Source organism: Hyperolius riggenbachi, chromosome 2, assembly GCF_040937935.1.
Source record: "Hyperolius riggenbachi isolate aHypRig1 chromosome 2, aHypRig1.pri, whole genome shotgun sequence".
Classification (NCBI taxonomy): Eukaryota; Metazoa; Chordata; class Amphibia; order Anura; family Hyperoliidae; genus Hyperolius; species Hyperolius riggenbachi.
Window position 1 is genome coordinate 285,430,409 of NC_090647.1, and position 23,833 is coordinate 285,454,241.

A 23,833-nucleotide genomic window follows, 5' to 3' on the forward strand; every position below is an offset into this window, starting at 1 on the left:
GCACCAGAAAAATTATTATAGCGGCCTTAAAAATTCAGGAATCCGCCTGGAATCCTGGTGGACCCTGTTGGTGGTGGCGAAAAAGGCAGTCAAGCGGCCTGCAGGCAGAGATGCTGTGTGGGGACCCACTTAGTCTTGGGGCAGGCAGTTACACGGCATGCAGGCAGAGATGCTGTGTGTGGGGACTGACTTAGTCTTCGGGCAGGCCTGCGCGTGCTTTGCAGACCAGGCATCCGTGGTCAGATGGACCCTTTTTAGAAAAAATTGCGGCCTGGTATCTTCCACTGCGTTGTGTGACTTTGCTTTTGTTTGCAGCTGTTCCTCAGGGCAGTTTGTGCTTTGTAATCATGTGCCTTCGTAAGGTAGTTGTCCCTACGTGGGTCTTGGTCTTTCCCCAGCTCTATTTTTGGTGGCAGAGAGTACAGATGGCATTGCTCTCATCTGAGGCAGACACACACAAAAATTTCCACACCGCTGAGCCCTGGGGTGATGGCACTTTGGTGGTGGCGGCCGACTGAGTGTTAAATGGGGTGCCAAAATCAGAGCAGGAGGAGGAAGATATGTCACGCTTCCATGCGGAAGCTGAGAAAAAATCTGAAAGATGAGGTGTTGTGTTAAATAGTCAACTACGTTCTGACAATATTGGGGGTTGATGGCACGTGCCTTCTTCTGAACACTGCACTTTGGTCGAGGGCCGCACGAAATCATGACAGTGCGACCTCGAACAGACCTGCCAGGTGGCCTTCCTCTGGCTCTGCCTTTTGCTTTGTCCATATTGGGGGAATGAAGTGAAAGGTATGCACTGACTTGACTAATACAATGTACGGTTGCACAGGTGCAGTGAACAGGTATGCAGTGACTGCTGGTACAACAATGTGCAGTTACACAGGTGCAGTGGGCTGTGCAGAAAAAAATACTTATTCACACTAAAATGATGCCTACTACTAAGGTCCCATATTCACTTTTAATTTTTATAATCTGAAATGATCTGTATACATTGTTTTTGGAATCATATACAGCAGGGTAAAGACACACTGCTTGGCTCCTGGCTGAGCAGCATATTCTGCTCTTTGGGCAGAGAGGGGAGCAGAGCTGTTAGGCATGCACGATACACTGAAAAACTGTTGTGTTTTAACTTTCCGTAGCAGTGCATTGTGAAAAACCTTTGTGTTAAAATGCGTATACTGTGAACTGAGCCATAGGAAAACATGGGCATTACTTTGAAAATCAGTTGTCCTTTCAGTTATAAGGGCCCTTTTACATTTAATGCATTGGTATGCATTAGTAAGCGTTGGTACGCTTTTTTTTCCTCACCATGGCAGTGCATTGTGAAAAAGCTTTCATTTAAAATGCGTATAGTGTGAACTGAGCCATAGGAAAACCTAGCCATTACTTTAAAAATCAGTTGTCCTTTCAGTTAAAACTGAGAGCAACTAATTAAGGTCCCGTTTCCACTACTAAGTGATGCAAATATGGCTACCTAGCCGCATCGCATTACTTCCGCCGCCGGCCGCTTCACTTCCACATCTCCCGATGCACAAGTGAAATGAAGAGATGGGACGCGGCTTCGGGCGGATGCGGCCGTGCGAGAATCTGCAGCATGCTGCAGATTCTCGGATCACCTCGCACCGCTCCGCACAACATGCAAGAAGTGGAAACTGTTCCATTGCCGTGCATGTGTTTCAGGACACCCGTGGTGCGATGCGGCTATGTAGCCGCATCACACCGCTCCAAGTGGAAACGGGCCGTTAGGCCTCTTTTCCATGAGCTGTTGAACTGTGTGCTCAGCAAACAGTTACCAGGCAGCAGTGAACAGTTACCAGGCAGCAGTGAACAGTTACCAGGCAGCAGTGAGCAGTTACCAGGCAGCAGTGAGCAGATATCAGGCAGCAGCAATCAGTTGTAAGAGTTTGAGAGGCATTTCACTGCCTATGAACTGCCCATGGAAAAGATGGCTTAGTGTAAAAGGACTCCTGCTGTAGGAACTTCCGCTGAATTTATTGCAGGAACTGAGACATCAAGCAAGATGATCTATCATAGGCCTCTTTTACTCAGGAAGCTGAACTATGTGCTTGTTGGACAGTTCAGTCCAAGAATGATACTTTCAACCAAATGTTTATGTAGCTTACCAATAATCGTAACACTACCTACCCATTAATTATCCACTAACCCTAATCCTGTGGCTCCTTATTGTCTCCAGCAAATTTGAGATCATGTGTCAGTGCTTACTCCATGGGGCCAAACGTATCTGTTTAATTGTGGTCCAAAGGTATCTGACTGATACGGTTTCAAGTTGGAGAATTTTTAAGTGTTTCTCTGTATCACTACTAGGAACAGTGGGAGCCTAACATTATGGGGGGTGGAGAGGGGGGTGGGGACAGTGTAAAGAGTAAGGAAGTTGGTAACACTTCAAGTAGCCCATTTAATGTAACCAAAATTGGAAAATGTGGTGGTAAAAACATAAAGTGCATGGTAACCAATGCTCGGAGCCTTGCAAATAAAATGGATGAACTAGAGTTCATTCTGATTGACAAAGGCTATGACATTGTGGGAATAACCGAGACATGGATGGATGAAAGCCATGACTGGATAGTGAATTTAGAGGGATACAATGTGTTGAGGAAGGATAGAACAGGGAAAAAAGGTGGAGGGGTTTGTCTCTTTGTTAAGAATTCTTTTACAGCTGTCCTCAACGATGAGATGGGGGAAGATTGTGAAGATGTGGTGTCCGTTTGGGTAAATATTCATGGTGGAAATAAAGGTTGCCAATTGCTTATTTGGGTATGCTACAGACCACCTCATATTCATGAAGCTGCAGAACTGCAATTAGTACAGCAGATTGAAAAAGCTGCAGGTAAAAATGAGGTCATAGTTGTGGGTGACTTCAACTTTCCAGACCTTGACTGGAGTATTGAGGCTACCCATTCTGGTAAAAGCAGCAGATTTCTGGCATCACTACAGGACAATTACTTGACTCAAATGGTAACAGAACCAACTAGGGAGACCAGATAATGTATCAAATGTGCAGGTTTAAGAACATTCGGGAAATAGTGATCACAACATGATAACGTTTGATCTGGTGACTGATAGGCCGCGGGGAAGTGGGACCACTAAAACTATGAATTTTAGAAAAGCAAAGTTCAATCAACTCAGGCAGGCACTAAGTTTGGTGAACTGGGATAATGTACTAAAAGGGGAGGACACTGAAGGGAAATGGCAAGCTTTTAAACTTATTCGCAATCTATATTGTAGTATGTATATCCCATATGGAAACAAAATGTCTAGGAATAAAAAAAGGGAAGCAGGAAATTTGGGCGCATGAGGCAGGTGGACAAAAAGGGCGCCGCCATTCATTCCTATAATAAATATCGTTGAATGGGTGCCCAACAGGAAAAAAGGGCATCGGAGAAAAAGAGAGTTTTACAAGTGGCGCACGGAGACTTTTAATGTTTTATAACTGCTTCTCATGATTACACATTATTTAATTATTTATAATTTTTTAAACATTATTTTTAAACGAAAAACAGTACAATATTTTTTAAAACATTATTTTTAAATGAAAAACAGAACAATATTTTTTTAAAACGTTATTAATACTTATCACAGGGGGGTCTTAGGTTTAGGCACCACAAGGGGGGTCTTAGGTTTAGGCACCACCAGGGGGGTCTTAGGTTTGGGCACCACAAGGGGGGTCTTAGGTTTGGGCACCACAAGGGGGTCTTAGCTTTAGGCACCACCAGGGGGGTCTTAGGTTTAGGCACCACCAGGGGGGCCTTAGGTTTAGGCACCACCAGGGGGGCATTAGGTTTAGGCACCACCAGGGGGTCTAGGGGTTAGGAGTAGGTACAGGGAGGGTTCTGTGTGAGAGTAGGGTTAAGTATAGTTTTAGTAACATTCTTATTAATTTTTTATAAAACGTTACTATACATTTCACTTTTTAAACAGGGAAGATTAACGTTTTTACAATTCCCGATTTTATACACATTATTTAATGATTTATAACTTTATAAAACATTCTTTTTAAACAAATAATAGCACAAATTTTTTTTAAACATTATTCATGCTTATCGTTTAAAACCCTGCACCCTTTTTTCCCGGCACCCTTTTTTAACGTACTCTAAAAAAAGGCCTCTATGGATGAATAGAAAGGTTAGAGATAAAATGAAGGGGAAAATGAATGGAGTGCAATAAAAGTTGTAAAAAAGAAATTAGGCTGGCAAAGATTGAAACTGAAAATCAAATCGCTAGGGGTATCAAATCTGATCCAAAGAAGTTTTACAAGTACATCAACTCTAAAAAAAGAAAGGTTGATTGTAATGGACTCCTAAAGGATGAGGGTGGGAACTCAATGGTGGATGACTAAGGTAAGACAGAGTTATTAAATGCTTTATTCACAAGGGAAACATGACTGTTGCAAATTACAGATTCAGAAGAGTCTCAATCTTCCACCTGTAATATTAAATACTTAACGCAGGAAGAAGTGAAGGCAAGACTAAATAAATAAAAAATAGACAAGGCACCTGGCTTGGATGGCATGCATCCTCGGATCCTAAGGGAATTAAGTTCAGTTATAGAGAAACCCCTTTATCTTATCTTTTGTGACTCTCTTTCAATTGGCAGAGTCCCAGTGGATTGGCGTACAGCCCATGTTTTCCCATTATTTAAGAAGAGCAAAAAATCAGATCCAGGAAATTATAGACCTGTAAGCTTAACATCAGTTGTATGCAAACTATTTGAGGGGTTACTAAGAGATACTATACATGACTTCATAGTAGAAAATAATGTTATTTCTCAGCATCAACATGGGTTTACTAAAGACAGGTCCTGTTTGACTAACATGCTCAGCTTTTATGAACGCTAATGTGGATATTGGGAATGCCGTAGATGTGATATACTTGGACTTTGCAAAGGCCTTCAACACTGTTCCACACAAAAGTCTGGTGAAAATGTTGAGGATGCAAGGACTGGGGAAGAGTCTGTGTGCATGGATAGGGAACTGGCTAATGGACAGAAAACAAAGAGTTGTGGTCAATGGATCATACTCAAAATGGGAGACTGTTAGCAGTGGGGTCCCACAGGGGTCTGTACTGGGTCCAGTGCTCTTCAATGTATTTATTAATGACCTAGTAGATGCAGTAGTGAGCAATGTTGCTATTTTTGCAGATGGTACAAAATTGTGCAGAATCATCAACTCTCAGGAAGATAGTGTCATATTGCAACAGGATCTGGATAGGATGGCTAACTTACAGTTTTTGATTAAACTCCAGGTGCATTGATAGGCCCTATAAGATGTATATGTGGTTTTTTAGGACTGTGACCTCGATAACAATGTATATGTTAGCAATTTGGGATCTTATTTAGTCCGCATAGAATGTTTAGATCAGGTGGTTGTTAGTTTTTGGCCATAATACTCATTGTTGCTACTTTATGCCGTTTTATTAAAGGTGTAATCTACATCTGGTTGGTTCAGATGCTCTTTTGCTTCCTTGGTGTCCAAATTGTGCATTGTCCACAGGATTAGCAGGTCTGCTGAAACATATTTATTTTGGATTTATCTCTCTTCGCTATGTTCTCAATCTTTTAAAGTGACAAGGTCGATATTTATAGACCTCTGGGTTTGTCACTTTTTGATACTCTGTAGCTCTCTCTACAACCTTTATACTATGGCATATATGGCGGACTGATATTCACTAGTCCGCAGGGTCTTTTAGATATGCCCGGTCTTTTCTTCATTGCTGCTTGTGTCTTTTTGACTGATATTGACACCTTTTTCCTTTCCCCTTGACAAGTGTGGAGGTCCATTGATATGGGACCTGGTGTCCACACGGCGTCATCACTTTCACTTTCAGGTTATTCCTCTGTGAGGTGCTGGAATTAATGTATACATTATATTAATGTTATTAATATATACTTGTTATGTGTTCTTTTGTAGACAGTGCTTTCTGCAACTTAGCCTGATGAAGGGCCTCTTGTGCCAGAAACGAGCGTGTCGTTGCCTTTTTCAAAAATTTGCATTAAGTCTACAATAAAGCTGATGTCTGTTCTGTAAATTCTGTATTGGAAATATCCACAAGGAACCTCTAACAAAGAGTTGTTTACCTTTTTCTATGTTTGTGTCAATAAAGTTTTTGATATTTTTTGCATTGAAAAGTTCCTGTCCGAATTTTTTTATTTTTTCATCTTTATAGTCCTTTCTACATATGTGTAGGATGGCTATATGGGCACATAAATGGCAGATGAAATTCAATGTTGAAAAATGTAAAGTCATGCATTTTGGTCGTACCAATGGTCTAGCATCATACAAAATAAATGGGATACAGTTAGGGACATCAAACTTGGAGAAGGACTTAGGAGTACTCATCGACAACAAGTTAAATAATTGTACTCAATGCCAAGCCGCTGCAGCTAAAGCTAACACAATTTTGGGATACATTAAAAGGGAAAAAAAACCTTGAGATGCTAGCATAATATTGCCCCTGTTTAACTCTCTAGTAAGGCCACATCTGGAATATGGAATTCAGTTCTGGGCACCACATTACAGGAAAGATATTGCACTTTTAGAGCAGGTGCAGAGACGAGCAACAAAATTGATACGTGGGATGGAAGGTCTCACTTACCAAGAAAGGTTAGATAAACTGGGTTTATTTAGTCTAAAGAAAAGACACCTTAGAGGGGATCTAATTAACATGTATAAATACATCAGAGGGCAATATAAAAGCTTGGCGGATTAGCTTTTTGTCTCTAGGCCTTCTCAAAGGACTAGAGGACATGATCTGTGCATGGAGGAAAAATGTTTTAGCCATTTATTTAGGAAAGGGTTCTTTACAGTAAGAGTGATTAAGATGTGAAATGCATTGCCACAGGAAGTAGTTATGGCAAATTCTATACCTGCATTTAAAGGGGGCTTAGATGCTTTCCTTGCATTGAAAGACATCCATGGCTACAATTACTAGGTAATGCCCAATGATGTTGATCCAGGGATTTTATCTGATCGCCATCTGAAGTCGGAAAGGAATTTTTTTTCCCTTTTGGGGCTAATTGGACCATGCCTTGTAATGGTTTTTTGCCTTCCTCTGGATCAACAGGGATATGTGAGGGAGCAGGCTGGTGTTGTACTTTGTTCTCTGGTTGAACTCGATGGACGTATGTCTTTTTTCAACCCAAATAACGATGTAACTATGTAACAAGACCATAATATCTTAAAGTGAATGTTTACCAATTTAAAAAAGAAAAAGTCAGATACTCACCTAAGGAGAGGGAAGGCTCGGTCCTAATGAGCCTTCCCTCTCCTCTCCCGGTGCCCGGTCCCGCGCAGGATCCTCCGTGGCAGTATTCGACCAGTTCGGTCAAATACTGCCACTTCCGCATGCCGAAGGGAGCTTTCGGAAGCCTTCGGGAGCACTCGGGCTCCCGAGGACGCGGCCGCTCCATACTACGCATGCACGAGCGCCCTCTATGACGCGCTCGCGCGTACGTAGTATGGAGCGGCCCGTCTTCGGAATTTTTTAAACATTATTTTTAAACGAAAAACAGTACAATATTTTTTAAAACATTATTTTTAAATGAAAAACAGAACAATATTTTTTTAAAACGTTATTAATACTTATCACAGGGGGGTCTTAGGTTTAGGCACCACAAGGGGGGTCTTAGGTTTAGGCACCACCAAGGGGGTCTTAGGTTTGGGCACCACAAGGGGGGTCTTACATTTGGGCACCACAAGGGGGTCTTAGGTTTAGGCACCACCAGGGGGGTCTTAGGTTTAGGCACCACCAGGGGGGCCTTAGGTTTAGGCACCACCAGGGGGGCATTAGGTTTAGGCACCACCAGGGGGGTCTAGGGGTTAGGAGTAGGTACAGGGAGGGTTCTGTGTGAGAGTAGGGTTAAGTATAGTTTTAGTAACATTCTTATTAATTTTTTATAAAAACGTTACTATACATTTCACTTTTTAAACAGGGAAGATTAACGTTTTTACAATTCCCGATTTTATACACATTATTTAATGATTTATAACTTTATAAAACATTCTTTTTAAACAAATAATAGCACACATTTTTTTTAAACGTTATTCATGCTTATCGTTTAAAACCCTGCACCCTTTTTTCCCGGCACCCTTTTTTAACGTACTCTAAAAAAAGGCCTCTATGGATGAATAGAAAGGTTAGAGATAAAATGAAGGGGAAAATGAATGGAGTGCAATAAAAGTTGTAAAAAAGAAATTAGGCTGGCAAAGATTGAAACTGAAAATCAAATCGCTAGGGGTATCAAATCTGATCCAAAGAAGTTTTACAAGTACATCAACTCTAAAAAAAGAAAGGTTGATTGTAATGGACTCCTAAAGGATGAGGGTGGGAACTCAATGGTGGATGACTAAGGTAAGACAGAGTTATTAAATGCTTTATTCACAAGGGAAACATGACTGTTGCAAATTACAGATTCAGAAGAGTCTCAATCTTCCACCTGTAATATTAAATACTTAACGCAGGAAGAAGTGAAGGCAAGACTAAATAAATAAAAAATAGACAAGGCACCTGGCTTGGATGGCATGCATCCTCGGATCCTAAGGGAATTAAGTTCAGTTATAGAGAAACCCCTTTATCTTATCTTTTGTGACTCTCTTTCAATTGGCAGAGTCCCAGTGGATTGGCGTACAGCCCATGTTTTCCCATTATTTAAGAAGAGCAAAAAATCAGATCCAGGAAATTATAGACCTGTAAGCTTAACATCAGTTGTATGCAAACTATTTGAGGGGTTACTAAGAGATACTATACATGACTTCATAGTAGAAAATAATGTTATTTCTCAGCATCAACATGGGTCTTTTTTCAACCCAAATAACGATGTAACTATGTAACAAGACCATAATATCTTAAAGTGAATGTTTACCAATTTAAAAAAGAAAAAGTCAGATACTCACCTAAGGAGAGGGAAGGCTCGGTCCTAATGAGCCTTCCCTCTCCTCTCCCGGTGCCCGGTCCCGCGCAGGATCCTCCGTGGCAGTATTCGACCAGTTCGGTCAAATACTGCCACTTCCGCATGCCGAAGGGAGCTTTCGGAAGCCTTCGGGAGCACTCGGGCTCCCGAGGACGCGGCCGCTCCATACTACGCATGCACGAGCGCCCTCTATGACGCGCTCGCGCGTACGTAGTATGGAGCGGCCCGTCTTCGGAAGCCCGAGTGCTCTTGAAGACCTCCGAAGTCCCTGCGGCGGCGGACGCGAACGGGGGAGCCAGCGCAGCACCGAGGGCACCGGGAGAGGAGAGGGAAGGCTCATTAGGACCGAGCCTTCCCTCTCCTTAGGTGAGTATCTGACTTTTTTTTTTCATTAGCGGTACCCATTGGCTTTAAATTCCTGGAGCAATAAATTCATATGCTTATGAGTTATAATACATTAAGAGAACATATTTTAATTGCAGTACATGTTCATATTGTCCCTAACTGGAAGGTCTTTTAACTATTCCTTAACCGCTTTCTGACCGCGTTAGTTGAAATCTACGTCGTGCAGGTGGCTGTGCGGCTCTGACAGGATGGAGATTTCAACTTGTTTACTGCACGTACCCATGGCAACTGCAGTTCGCGTCGCCTTCTTCTCACTGGAGTTCACTCACCCTGCCGTCTATAAGACGGCAGATCTCTTTGAGTCAAGAGCCACTTTTATTGGCTACTGGCAGCGTGATCACAGTGAGTCAATCACATTGGCTTGCATTGATAACCAGCGCCAGGAGCCAATGAAAGCAGCTCCTGGCTGCCTGAAAGTGCTCTGCTGTCATAGAGATGGCAGAGAGAGGGGCCTGCGGTGATGGGTGAGTGGCGTGACCGGCGGGAGCGTCGAGTATGTGCAGCGATTCGTTGGGAGGTGCCGTTTTCTGGTACCCTTAAGGTGCCTGGTATGCAAAGGGTTAAATCTCTTAAGACTAAAATAAATAATTTTATGATTTCTAATAAAATCAATACCTCGGCATTCAGCAACATGGAGAACTTTCACAAAATCTGGCACTCATAAATAGAGTATTTAGATATTTTAGGCCCGATTACTTTGTGAAAGTACACGTCGAAGTGTGCTATCTTACGTTTTAGATAAGGTGTTTATACCTTTTTTTATGCAATTGTACAATAAACTGAGCCCCAACATTCATTAAATTATTACTATGGTAACTACAGTATATCCAGCTTTGGCAGCATTTATAATCTCTGAGTATAGATCTACTTTCAACTCACTTTTCTCCATCTCTTTTTTTTTTTTATTATAATGTTCTTTTCATACTCACCTTAATGCCATTCGGACATAGTTTTGCCACATTTTTACGCTTTCAAAGGGGAGCTGCATGTGACTTGATGACGTGGTGAGGCAGGTTGCTGGAGAGATATATGTAAATAGCGCACTTCACTTGGGTCAGACTGGCTGCGACTGGCTGAAGTTACAGGCTGAGGACGGTGGTGTGGGAGCGAGCTATGCACATGGGGCTGGAGGAAGCCCCAGGTATGTATAAAAAAACTAAATATTTGTTATCTCTTGTACAAATTTTAGTATTTAAAACTAATATTTTACGATCCTTCTTTACACCATAATAGTAGAATTTTCTGATATTCTACCACTGATTTTCCTGGGTGCCCAAATTTCTAGACACCCTTTATTTTAGGTACGTTATGGTATATTTTATTACGTATGTAAGTGTGCTTATTTGCAGTGATTGCTTGTGTTACCTGATGGTGTGCAGCACCTAACATTGCTTTCTAAAAGTTGCTTTCAAAGTCATGCAAAGCTGTTGTGTAGTTTTGGAATATGCAACGATTGTGATTTTTCCTAAATTTCCCCTCTAGCCACAAGTCATCAAAGATATTGAGGAATTCAGCTGTGGCAAGTCATTTGCTCTCTGCCACCTTTTTACTCTGTGAAGCCTTTATTGATCTGTATACTCATACAATTATACAAAACTAGATAATGGCATCTGTGTATTTCAAGCAAAGCTTCAGCTAATTCCCTCATGTAGGCAGCTGTTCTTTTTTTCCTTAAAGGGAAGGTCCAAGCAAAAAAAAAAAATGAGTTTCACTTACCTGGGGCTTCTACCAGCCCCATGTAGCCATCCTGTGCCCTCGTAGTCACTCACTGCTGCTCCAGTCCCCCGCTGGCAGCTTTCTGACCTCGAGGTCAGGGCCGAATTGCGTACATTTTTACACATTCCCGCTAGTGCAGGAACATTAACACATACATTTTTACGCGTTAGTGGTGCAATGCGTACATTTTTGTTCCTGCACTAGCTGGAATGCGCAAAAATGTATGCAATGTGGCCCTGACCTCCGAGGTCAGAAAGCTGCCAGCGGGGGACTGGAGCAGCAGTGAGTGACTATGAGGGCACAGGATGGCTACATGGGGCTGGTAGAAGCCCCAGGTAAGTGAAACTAATTTTTTTTTTTTGCTTGGACCTTCCCTTTAAGAACAATCTATGGCTGCCCCGCTGCCCGAGGTGCAGTCATGGCGCTTCCAGGCAGTGAAATTGTGCTTGGGGCGCCAGTGCTGCTCCCCTTTCGTGGGGGCAATGAGGAGGCCTACAGTAGGCGCCCCTGTTGAGATGCAAATAATTTTGCATGGGCTGACTCCTACTGGGAAAAGCAGTATAGTCAGTTTAGAACCTGCATATTCTGGCATGCAGATGCAATTTGCATGTGCTGTGACTTTAAATTTGTTGAGAGACATTTCAGCAGTGATTATAGTCAGGTGCTGCCTGGTATGAGCACAAACCCTCTTTGTTTCTCCTTTGCAGTACAGTCTGTGACCAGGCAGAGCATCCAGAACAGCAGAATTAAAAGCTAAAGCATGGACTGCCTAGGGATTGCCTAGGATGGCTTATAAAGGTGGGGGAACAAGGAGTTTATGTAGTGAGCCGTGATTAACTTGTGCAAAGCTGTTTATGTTTATAGGGGGACATTGTTTAGTAATGCCTGTAAATGCTCTCTGCTTTGCCTGACTGCTTTTTCAGAAACTCAATGTGTGTGTGTGTGTGTATTCATTCAGAGCTCCCGTGAGAGGACATCCAGCACTGCCTGTTCTGACTGTGGTGGAAACCTCATCAGAAATTACTTTCCATTTCCATATAGAAGGCTCACCTGCAACCTACAGGGGCAAAACCGCAAGGAGCTGTGATTATCTGTTCTCTGCTGGGGAGTTATTAGCCTGACAGACCATAAGACTCCTTCCACAACTGTTTTCTTTTGAAGTCATTTACTAGGATGAAGTTATGCTAATTCATGGAAGGGATGAGTAACACAACTTTACATTGCACTAATTAGGACCTTAAGGAAAGTAGCTGCTTTGAGCTGGAACCTGGGCAGATGATGGGAACAGACTTACACAGACTATCCGTAACCTTGAAGGCAATGTTAAATGATGCATTTTCCTGGGCTGCTTGGGCGGTGGATGAGAGCATATGGACTTTGCTAGGCTGGGTGGTGGCAGTGATTGAATGGTGCTTATGGAAAGTTCTGCAGTGCCTGGCGGCTAGTCTGTGGAATGGTTCTGCTACACGATGTCTAATCTTCCTTTACCACCTATGTCCAGTGATCTGGATTCTTCTACCAGAGATTATTTTCAGAGTACTGTCATTTGTCTTTCTGGGAACACAGAGACTGATCGGAGTGGGCTTATATTGTGGTTGGCTTGTTTTCTTAAGTATCACATCTTTATGCTTTCAGTTACTTTTTCATTGTCTAGTGGGGATGTTTTTACTGTGGTTTATGTCTCCATGGAAGATTATCTCTGCTTCCATTCACTACATTAAACTTGTAGCAGGGCAGTCTTTAAAGTGCTTAAAGTGAACCTGTTATTTCCAAAATAAACAACATTTGTAGGACATAATGGCTGTGATTTACAAAGGTTTGAGAGCAGAGGGGAGCCTCTGTTGCCCAGTAAAGCTGGACTGGATTATTTTAAAACTTGACTGAAAAAATGTGCTGTGTGGTGTGGCATCATAGTAAAGTTTGCTAAAAGGTGAGTAAAATTGTGGTTGTACAATTGTACAGTACATAATACACACGCCATGAGAACTTTTTGCAATAAATCCAAAACTAACTGCACATGATTAACGGCATAACTGCTCTTTCACTAATCTTTCAGCGTTCCTCACTATGATTTTATATTACACAAGGGTTGTACAGTTTTGTCCCCTAATGGCAGACAATGTCTTAAGGGTATTTTCACATGTTGTGTTGTAACAGACACTGTTTTGCGCCTTTGTAACATGCTGTAAGTCAAAGTCTATGAACAGTTCCAGTTGTGCTGCTACAATGACATTGCTACTATGTACGAAATTGCATTGCATTGCTAGAATCACCGACCTTGATGCGTGTAACGTTAGTCAACAAATATGCACATCGGCCAGTTGTTTCTCTGTGTGTGTTACATTGCATGGCACTGTAAATGTTGTTTTGGTTATGTTATACAGTATGTACATTATAATGCAATGCAATGCAACATACCATTGTGAAACCAGCCTGAGTTTACACTACACGGTTGCATTTTATGAGGGGTAAACTGTTATCATGTTATTTCTGAGAATGGCTAATGAATCATATTCTGCTTTCTGAGGTAAAGGCCTCTCCAGTGGCTGTACAGTTGATCATGTGACTTGAGGGAGCCAAAGGAGTGAGCATATTTCTCTCACAGCCAGGCCGGATTTACCATAAGGCCCTGTGGGCATGTGCCTACAGGCGCCTGATGTTGGAAAGGCGGCTCACTCCCTTCCCCAAGTGCTTCCCTCCCTTTTTCCCTATGCAGGGTCCTGATGAGAGTCTAAATGAGAGGTTACTCACCCAGCTCTCAGCATTCCACTGACGAGATCTCCCTTAAGGCACCTCTAGCTACTTAATACTGAGGTTACGTCTGGCTACCTAATACTAAGGGGCACCTGTAGCTACCTATGGCGGGCCAGGGAAGTAAGGGAGAACCGACAGCTGTAAAACCAGCTCACTTGTGGTGCAGTTTGGTGGGGGATTGTAGGTTCATGGAGGGTGAGGTCTAGTGTGCCAATACATCTGTGCCTATAGGCTCTTATGAGGTAAATCTGGGCCTGCTCACACAGCAGCATCTGGTCTCCAGTTTGATTTAACCTCTCGGCGACTGCTTAACGATGATTGATGGCCGCAGAGTGGCTATATTGTTCCTCCATCACACCATATAGCGTCATCAGACGGGAGCTCGCACTCGGACGAGCATGTGCTCCTGTAACCATAAACAAAGTGCCACAGCGATCAGCCTGCCAGTGGCTGGTTAGCGCTGGCAGGCTGTGTATCGTGCTTATTAGATAAGTAAATATTTATATAGTGGTGACATCTTGCACAGCGCTGTCCAGAGCATATTGTGCTGCTAATAACTGTCCCTCTGATGGGCTCACAATCTAATCCCTGCCATAGCCATGTATTTTTATGTAGTGTAGGGCCAAATTAATAAAAAAAATTCAAAATTGCAGCAGCAGAGACCACCAAAAGAAAGCTCTATTTGTGAGAAGAAAAGGAGGTCAAATTAATTTGAGTGCTAAGTTGTATTACTGACCAATTAACCGGGTGGGGGGGGGGGAGGTATAAACCTCTGGTCCTCAAGAGGTTAAAAGAGTACTCTGAATAAAATACTTTTTTCTAAAAGCAATAAACAACAGATGTCAAACTGATCTGCAAACATTTAGGAAGCTGTATGGCTGTATTAAGACTGTGATCCTGTTCTACAATGAAAACATTCACAATTGGACATATATTGCAGTAACCAGTAAGTTGAGATATGGAGCAGAGTAGCATGGAGGATGCAATTCAGCTTCCTCTGGGTGCCGTTGATAGCTTTTCTTTTTCTACAAAATGACAGCAACCAACATTTTCAAGCATGGTACAGCTAGAACAAAGTGCAAAATGCACTTTACTGAGAACGTCTCCTTCCTTCAGGCTCTTAAAAATGTCCTACATGTGACACCGAGGCAAATTCAGTCACAACCCCAGGACTTAATGAGATGAAATAATAACGTACAATAATCCAATGCCAAAAGTGACATGAAGTTCAGACAATCGCATGCCTTATCTCTGCAATCCATTTCAAGACGGAATAATTTAAACATTGAAAAGAAGAAACAGAACATTCCAGCACTGACATTAGAGAAGCAGAGCAATTATTAAGCAATAATGAGGGAGTAATATGAAGAAGCTGATAGAGATAATTGTCTAATTTACACTCGTAATTGCCAAAAGAATTTCAGGAGACAAAAGAAGACAAAAAACGCTTTCCAAAAGAAGTTACCTGGGGTGTGAAATTGTGACTAGCTCTGGAGAAAGAATTAGCGGTTCTTAACCTCAGTCCTTCGAGCTGAATGAAGTATGCACTTGTAAGACTAAACAATGACTGACTGCATTCTGATTGTTGACAGTGTGATGGATTCTTCTGGCAGAACATCGGTGCCTACTTAGTTCATTGAGCCAAACAATGTTACAACAGGAAATGAGAGTAGAGTGACACCATCTCTGACTTGACTTCCAGGCAGGAGGACCCCAGCAGAAGAAAATGTTTTGCTCCAACTAGCAGTTGGAGGCACTGCAATAAAATACCCTCCCCCTCTTTTTCAAAGGTGTACTTAAGGTTCAGTCAGAGAATTAATAGACCCATGCGAATTATGAGACTAATTAAGAGCATGCTGCGTTTGCAAAACAAAACAGCTGTGGTAACTGCAGGAACGAGGGACAGCTTCCATTCTCCAGCCTGGTAACAAGGGTGGGCCTCTATACTGCTACAAATGAACGGCGGAATCAGACAAGCTTGAGGGTTTCTTTCGAAATAGAACACAACGAAATCACTTTGCTGCCTATCAATGTAACAATTTCAAGTATTTAAGCTTACAACCAATGCATCAACTGGTTTTGTTTCCAGAGCAGCTGCTGTGTTTTCGTATGATCATGTCACTATAATGTTAAAGAGGAAATCCAGGCACAACAGAAAGTTCATATTCACCACATGTGAGACTGTAACAATGCAGGGACATCCTCCTCTTTCTACATCTCACTTAATCCCCATATCTTCCAGTGAAAACACTGTCAGCCCTCAGAATGCTTGACCAGCAATCCATATAAGCGAGGCTTCCACAATCTCTCTTTTTAGGCACCAGGCATGGTGTTGGAGGTGTGCTACACAATGACAGGTGCAGTGATGTAAAGGAAGCTGCCATGCTCATCACTATCACCATTTTTTCACCAGTAGGAATGGTGTGAGATCCAACAGGCCGAGGATCTCTGCAATATCACCATCATGGAAAATGTTAGTATGAATGTCAAATTAAAGGACTCACGAGGCCAGGAGAAAAACTCTTTGGGGTACTGCTGGCAGCCCGATGGGTCAGCGCCTTCTGGGCATGGATGGGTGTGTGCCGGTACGAGCCCACCTCATCTGGAACGTACTTCAGAGATCCTTACAGCCTGCCAGCGGGACCCCAAAGAGGACCGGGCTCTTCCGAGGGACCAAAATGACTTCTAGGGGCTAGAAAAGATGCTCCAGAAGAAAACTGCAGCAAAACTGCAGTAAAAAACTAAAACTGTGTTTTTTTCTGGCCTTGTGAGTCCTGTAAAGCAGAGTTCCCCAACCCTGTCCTCAAGGTCCACCAACAGTACATGTTTTGCAGAAAACCCCAAACATGCACAGGTGAGGTAATTAGCGTCCCAGCAGAGCTGATGATCTACCTCTGTGCATTTCCACAAAACATGCACTGTTGGTGGGCCTCGAGGACTTGAGGACAGGGTTGGGGAACACTGCATAGGATAACTATTGTGAGCAGTTTTAAGACTTATAATACATGTGTACATGCACAAAATGTACATTTGCCCCAGAATAAAAGGCATAATAAAATACTTTTTCCTCTCTTGCTCTCACTTACTGTAGGTAATAAAAATCTGTCAGAATTTGGACATCTCCTCATGAGGGTTCTCAGTATTTCCTTAATTCTATACAAAAGGAGTTGTACAAGGATGCCAGCCTATCTACTCACATTAACACCATTCTGGCAGTTGGACTGTGCCACTGGTATCCATGTGTGCTTTTGAAAAGAAAAATAAAATTCCGAGAATCTCTCCCGAGGAAATATCTGTCTGATTTTTGCTACATATTGTAAGTGTGAGCTACATAGGAAAAAGTATTTTAGAGTGCATTTTACTCTTGGTCAAACGTACACCTTATAGGCATGCATATACATGTGTAACTGTAACTGTCATCATTCTACTTGACATGTATTATAATTTCAAGTGCTGATGTTATAAACATACCACATATTTTCAGTTAATGCATGCAACAGGACTCTGCAGACATTATTACTTTTGTTTGCAGAAAGAAGATGGGTAGTTGGAGCAGGTCCTCACTTTTATAGGCTAACTAAATATATTTATAGAAGCAAGCTTTCAAGAAAGGTTTAATTCCTTCTTACAGGTGACAATATTGTTCTGAATTGACAATAAAAAGTTTCAACTAAGGCTAACTTCACACTATGGGCCCAATCCAATTCACTTTCTCGCTTACGCTTTCTCCTAGGTGATATTTTCACATTGTATCAATAAAAAGCCATTTAAGCCATCAGCAAGGAAGAAAATACTCAGCATAATTTTGACAATTTTTTCCCTTCTTTTGGTACTTTTTCAATTGCAGAATGCTGACATTTTTTTAAACAGAAGATGAAAATGTATTTCTTAGGAGAAATTTTAGAAGAAAAGGTGAGTTGGATCGGGCCCTATGTGCATTTCATAACAGCTGAGCTACAACACTGTGTACATTATAATGGGAAGCAGGAAAAAAGGGCGCCGGCAGCTAGAGGACAAAAAGGGCACCGCCATAGTCTCTAATGCAATTATCATTAATACAGTGAAAAAAGCAGAAAAAAGGGTGCCCTATAAATATTGTTAGCAACATTAGAACATTAAAGTTTTTGAAGTATGTTATCGTTTTAGCAGCTTGCAACATTATAGTTTTTGTCATATTATTGTGTTTGTATGTATAGATTTTATGTTCTCAAAGATATTATCGTTTCTATGTGTAAAAGGGTGTTTCTGCAGGAGGAGTGGTTAGGGTTAGGCATCACCAGGGGAGGTGGTTAGGGTTAGGCACCACCCAGGGTGCAGTTAGGGTTAGACAACACCGGGGGGAGAGGGTTAGGCACCACATAAGGGTGGTTAGGGTTAGGCACCACCAGGGAACGGGTTAGCTTTGGCACCACCATGGGAGGGTTCTGTGTGAGAGTGGGGTTGGGTTAAGCTGTATTGTTGAATTATGTAACAATTGTTAATGTTAATATATTTTCGTTATCAACTCCCGTCTGTTTTAAATTGGTATTTATCGTTAACAGATTTCATTAATGATGTTTATCGTTATTGAGATTGCGTTACCCACCGGTGCCATTTTATCCAGCTGGTGCCTTTTTTCCTGGCACCCTTTTTTCATGCACGCTTATAATGTGCATGTTATTTTTCACAGCATTAAGAATTGCTATGTAACATTCTCATAATTGCACACATGATCCAGAAACACACTGTAGAAAATGCTTTTGGATAACATGGTCTGTTACAAAGCAGAGATGTGCACATACCCATACAAATGTGTCGTCAGTGAGTTCACATGCAACAGTGCAACGTGCAGCAACATGGAGAAAGTGAACACCTCCAAAGGTGATTTCTTATCAGCCTTACTTATATCATACTGACATGTTTCTTTAAAGGGAACCTAAAGTGTTTAAAAAAAAGCAAGTTTAACTTACCTGGGGCTTCTACCTGCCCGCTGTAGCCATCCTGTGCCTGTGCCGTGCCAAAACGATCCTCCGATCCCCACCGTGGCTCAGTTTTGTTCTCCTGCGACTGAGCCATTCCATGGCTACTAGATTTTCTCTTACTGTGTCTGTGCAGGCCGGCCTTGCTGATGGGAGCGCAAGCAAGGACGCACGTGTCATTTGCAGGAAAACTAAACTGAGGATCAGTTTTACACGGCGTGGGCACAGGACGGCTGCAGGGAGCCAGTAGAAGCCCCAGGTAAGTTAAACATTCTTTTTTTAAATGCTTTAGGTTCCCTCGAAATAGCTAAGGCATGAGGGTCAAAGTAGTAGAACTACAGGTAGAGTTGGGCCGAACCTCCGATTTTAGGTTCGCGAACCGGGTTCGCGAACTTTCGCGGAAGGTTCGGTTCGCGTTAAAGTTCGCGAACCGCAATAGACTTCAATGGGGAGGCGAACTTTGGAAAAAAAATTATGCTGGCCACAAAAGTGATGGAAAAGATGTTTCAAGGGGTCTAACACCTGGAGGGGGGCATGGCGGAGTGGGATACACACCAAAAGTCCCCGGGAAAAATCTGGATTTGACGCAAAGCAGCGTTTTAAGGGCAGAAATCACATTGAATGCTAAATGACAGGCCTAAAGTGCTTTAAAACATCTTGCATGTGTATACATCAATCAGGTAGTGTAATTAAGGTACTGCTTCACACTGACACACCAAACTGTTCACTGAACAGAACAGGTATGCAGTGGCGGGTTCACTGAACAGAACAGGTATGCAGTGGCGGGTTCACTGAACAGAACAGGTATGCAGTGGCGGGTTCACTGAACAGAACAGGTATGCAGTGGTGGGTTCACAGTACAGGTATGCAGTGGCAGGTTCACAGAACAGGTATGCAGTGGTGAGTTCACAGAACAGGTATGCAGTGGTGGGTTCACTGAACAGGTATGCAGTGCTGGGTTCACTGAACAGGTATGCAGTGGTGGGTTCACTGAACAGGTATGCAGTGGTGGGTTCACAGAACAGGTATGCAGTGGTGGGTTCACTGAACAGGTATGCAGTGGTGGGTTCACAGAACAGGTATGCAGTGGTGGGTTCACAGTACAGGTATGCAGTGGCAGGTTCACAGAACAGGTATGCAGTGGTGGGTTCACAGAACAGGTATGCAGTGGTGGGTTCACTGAACAGGTATGCAGTGGTGGGTTCACTGAACAGGTATGCAGTGGTGGGTTCACTGAACAGGTATGCAGTGGTGGGTTCACAGAACAGGTATGCAGTGGTGGGTTCACTGAACAGGTATGCAGTGGTGGGTTCACTCAACAGGTATGCAGTGGTGGGTTCACTCAACAGGTATGCAGTGGTGGGTTCACAGACACAGCACAGGTATGCAGTGGTGGGTTCACAGAACAGGTATGCAGCCAGGAACAAGCTAAGCCTAACTAATCTTTCCCTATGAGAGACAGTGCAGCAGCTCACCCTACTCTCACAAATGCAGGCAGGCACACGAGTGACCGTAATGGCCGCCGCTGCCTGCCTTATATAAGGGGGGTGGGGCTCCAGGGGCTAGTGTAGCCTAATTGGCTACACTGGGCCTGCTGACTGTGATGTAGAGGGTCAAAGTTGACCCTCCATGGTGCATTATGGGTACCTAAAAATATTGTATTTAAGATTAACACAGATGTGAAGGAGGAAAGGTATTTCTGTTATCTAGGAAAATAGACTGGCTCTTAGTTGAAGGTTTGTATTGTAGTTCAAAGTGGTGTGCCTTCATTGGTAAGTGTGGGTGATTCATTAGAAGGAAGGTTTTCTTGCTATTCGAACCATGAAAAACTCTCACTGTGCAGGCTCACAGCTGTTAGCTAATATTTTGTTGAAATGGATGTAACAAATATGAGTGCTATACCTACACTAATTATTTTATAAATTAATATTATTAAAATGTGCTGACTTTCAGCAATGACGGTATTGTTTGGTGAACACAACACACAAATCTTTCCTTTGCAAAAATATCCTGTTACCACTTTCTGTTCAAGTGCTCAATCAGCTCATCTGCCTCAGGAGGGATTCCTCTCCCCTTCTCCTGCACAAAAGATACGATTTCCTTCAATGACATATCAGTCTGTTTCTTGGTGAATGTACTGTAGCTACTGCTTTATAATTGCTTCTGCTTTATAATTGTTACTACATGTGCGTAAGTCAGCAAAATGGAGGGTCACTGCACAGGATCTGGTAATGCTGGGGATGCACATGCTAATGTCTCCCCTAAAGCGAGGAGCAGAGAGAAGCCAGCAATGGGAATCACCTCTCCTGTGTTAGGACCAGATAGCTGGCAGAAAATGCCACTCGCTCTTCCTCCTATCATTCTGCTCTCTTCTACATAGAAGAAAACATCTCTACTCACACAAAGACTTTGTAAAAAGTTGGATTATTTCCATGTTTGCTAATGAGCGCTGGCTGTTGAGGCACTTGTTGCCCCCTAGAGGTGTCACTAATGGCCCAGTCATCTCAAGCAATGTTTGTATCAAGGGCATCACTTGCTAGAATCGAGCTGTTTATGGGCGCTCTAAGTCATCAGATTGCCTGTTCATAGGAAGCTTTACGGCTCATTTTTTCTGTGTTTAGTTTTGCTAAATACTTTCTGAAATCATAATGTGTTGTTTCCACATTTTATTATCGCCTCTGTGCATCAGGAAATTAAAGCTGTTGCACAATGCGTTCCAGCGGCCTTGCGCTTTGGTGCTCGGTGCACAATTACACTGTAGCTTTTTTCATTTAATCAGCATCCTTTAGCTGCACCTCATCAAAATAACAGGTCATGTTCGCAGGAGGATTAACAAGTGCATATCTATATTTACTTTGTCCATTGTTTTAATATAAGCAGCAGTAATCAGCCTAATATATGTCGTCTGTGATCTGCTGTGAGGTTGCAGCCAAAGAAAGACCTTTATTTGATTCAATGCCAGTAATTCATTCTCTTTCCCTGTACAGTACGGCAGCCATAGCCTGACATGAGTTTGCACTAATTGAACTGGCTGAGCTGCATAATAATATAGCAATATTTTAAGAAAGCAAAGTCCATGGTATCACTCATAGTGATACATAATGCACCTACTCTATGTAATTACTTTCTCCTTGTTCTTGCCTTTAGGCTTACATAGTTCCAGCAACATAAACACGGTGGGAAGTATACAGTATGTCCCTTCTGAAACATAAAAAATAGGTACAAGTCTAGGCAGGCATCTATCACATCATAAGCTAATTTGTAGAAATACAATAAAATGCTTATTAACCACTTTTATACTGAGCGTCATATGTAAAGCATATACTGCTGCCAGTTCTCAGCCAGAGAGCTGTTAGTATACTCAGCTTGTACTGACACTGCTGCTGGTTCTCCCTGCCTCTTATCGGCGTTGGAAACTGCCATTAGTCATGCGGCAGTTCTGTTCTGTGCTCTCTTCTTCTTAGTTTATCCGTCTTGTTTTTGACCTATCTTCCATGTCTCATGTTCTATCAATAGCCTGGACTTACCTTACCCTGCTTTGCTTGATTAGTCTTCATTATCTAGCGATGATGAAGGCTTAGTTTTCTCTGCTGTGCTTGATTACCTACTGATGACCTTGGCTTGACTGACTCTAATGCAGGCATGGACTTATTCAGTTGACAACTCTAGGCAATCTCCCCTGTGCCAACCCTCCTCCTTCAACATGCAGCCCCCCTTCTATGTATAGCAGGCAACCCTTCACTTTCATTCGCCAGATCCTCCTTTGTGGAGCCGCATGTCCCAACCCCAAATGCAACAGCACCCCCTTCCTTTACATGAGTAGTAAACCCTTCTTCCCATCTCTTCCATGTGCTGCTTTCCTTGAGCAGCAGATCCCATCTTCCACATTCTACTTCCCTTTACAGGCTTATTTTGCCTATAGTGACCCTTGAAACCCTGTTCTCCTTTCTATATATATTGAGAGGCAGGCCTGCAACTGATGAAGCACTGCATAAATACATGCAGGGTAGATCTTATTGACTAGTTTATTTGCCTTATATCAGCTAGGAGAAATGTAAAGCTGAGTTTGGATTTAAATATGCAGTATTAAGCTGACCCCATGCCTATAGTGACCCTTGAAACCCTGTTCTCCTTTCTATATATATTGAGAGGCAGGCCTGCCACTGATGGAGCACTGCATAAATACATGCAGGGTAGATCTTATTGACTAGTTTATTTGCCTTATATCAGCTAGGAGAAACGTAGAGCTGAGTTTGGATTTAAATATGCAGTATTAAGATGCGAATGTTTATTAAGCGTGCACTCAAGGCTGCTCCTCGCCTGCATACCTTCCTGTCTGTTTTGGGTGTCCTCTCTTCCCCATTGTTTTTCCTGGTGTTTGTTGCCTGGGAACCTTGGTGCCGGGCGGACGCTGTCGGCGGCTGTGCGTGCCTCCCCTCTCCTCCTCGGCCTGCCGGATTGATGTGGGCGGGGTTGGAGTGTGTAGGGTGTTGGCGCGTGCTGCTGTTGGCCAGCGGGGGGGGGGGGGGGTCGGTGGGGGGGGGGGGCCAGCTCTGTGCGCTCTGATTGGGTATAGGTTTGAATGTAAGTGCACCAGGGATGTTACGCGGTGAGCCACGCCTCCTGAGGAAACGAGCAGACGCTTGTGAAACATGACGAGGCTGCTAGTGGCGTCACTGCATGTCTGCCGAGCTGCTTGATCACCCCTGCAGCACCAAGGATCCAGTGCCTCCTGGTCCACTGTATGACCCCAGGATTCTGTGACCACACATGGGGACTCTCTGACCTGCTCCCACCTATGCCCGGCTGGATACCACCATACACAAACAGTGTGAGGGCCTGTGGGTGAGCATGTTTGCATAAGCTGCAGGGTCTCATTCGGCATTGCTGACTTTGTTATTACCCCTTTCCTGCTACTGGCTCTACTCTTCCACCAGAAGCACTGGGACCGCAACTGTGTTCACATATATGTGCTACATATCTATGCAGGACAGAACTGCTTCTATAGCCCTTGCACTATTCTGATCTTTCTGGACAGCCTGAAACTGTACTAACATGGGCTTATTGTC

At 43.0% G+C, this 23,833-nt stretch overlaps 1 protein-coding gene across 2 annotated transcripts in view; it reads left to right on the forward strand.

Annotated features, from left to right (window-relative positions):
• LOC137546430 (uncharacterized) overlaps window positions 1-23,833 on the forward strand; it is a 156,352-nt gene that overhangs the window by 11,579 nt on the left and 120,940 nt on the right. The window contains exon 1 of one of the 2 annotated variants that reach the window (XM_068268892.1): window positions 11,764-11,850. The exons of the other annotated variant lie outside the window; for it this stretch is intronic. The gene's annotated coding sequence lies outside the window, so the exon portion shown is untranslated. Of the gene's footprint in view, window positions 1-11,763; window positions 11,851-23,833 lie in introns of those variants that run through there. 2 annotated transcript variants of the gene reach the window in all.